Raw genomic sequence first — 1,008 nt, 5'->3', positions numbered from 1 at the left:
ATATTTTTAGTTAGTATTTAGTTAATATTTTTTTGGTAATTTTATGGTGTTTTTGTCATTTTAAGTAGTTTCTGTATATAATTTATTTTTTTAATATATTAAATTATTTATTTATTATAAATATTATTTTTTATTTCAGTTTAAGTTATTTAATACATCAAGTTAAACTAAATTAAATTGAGAAATGTTGCCTTGGAAACAAACAAAAAAAAAAGTTTTTTTTATGATTTCAATTTTAATATCAGTTTCAGTTTTAGTTAACTATAATAACCCAGGCGCTACCCTGACTAAGGTCTATAACACTTTGTTAAACAGATATAAAACAAGTAATAAAGGGTAAAAAATTGAAATGGGCCTTTACTCTGCGCTGACCTGTGAGAGAAACTCCATGGAGTATGTGTAGGCGATCCTGGCGTAGGGGAAGACAGATGGAGGTCGATGGGTGGTCTGTTCCCTCATCCTCATGGCCTCCAGGATCCAATGGCGGCTGTACAGCAAGATATCCCGACCGCGGCCCCGGAGCCCGAGATCCAGATAGATATCAGGCTACAGAGCCGAGCTGACGTTCCACAGCCAGACCAGTTTATCATTCCTCTTCATCTCCAGAGCAGGACACTCACCTGTATACATCTCGTTCTTCTTGTACTGATAATTATAGCAGCAGGGGAAGCCATAAACCCCCATAGCCCTCCAGGACACTCTCTATGGCCCAGTTTTAAAGGGGTCATCGGATGCAAAATTCACTTTTGTTGTTGTTTGAACAAAAATGTGTGTTGGAACTTAAGTGTGCGTACACATCCACCCTATAATGATAAAAATCCACCCAGTGTTTTTTTTTAAAATCCCCTTTCTCAAATCAGGCTGTTCTGAGATTCCTGTCAGAGTGACATAGTTCTGCACAAGCCCCTCCCACGATAGTTGATTGACACTAGCGTCTTTCCTTAGACCCGCCCTGAGTGAGCTGTCATCAGTTCGCCATTGTGTCGACTCCGGTGCAGGGGAAGACAA

At 39.0% G+C, this 1,008-nt stretch overlaps 1 pseudogene; it reads right to left on the bottom strand.

The window, feature by feature from the left end:
- LOC107724525 (hyaluronidase-1-like) overlaps positions 1-1,008 on the bottom strand; it is a 7,338-nt pseudogene that overhangs the window by 3,433 nt on the left and 2,897 nt on the right.

Source organism: Sinocyclocheilus rhinocerous, unplaced genomic scaffold, assembly GCF_001515625.1.
Source record: "Sinocyclocheilus rhinocerous isolate Xijiao unplaced genomic scaffold, SAMN03320098_v1.1 scaffold1206, whole genome shotgun sequence".
NCBI classification, from domain to species: Eukaryota; Metazoa; Chordata; class Actinopteri; order Cypriniformes; family Cyprinidae; genus Sinocyclocheilus; species Sinocyclocheilus rhinocerous.
Note: the sequence above shows the minus strand (reverse complement) of the source record. Positions and strands in the feature narration are given on the sequence as shown.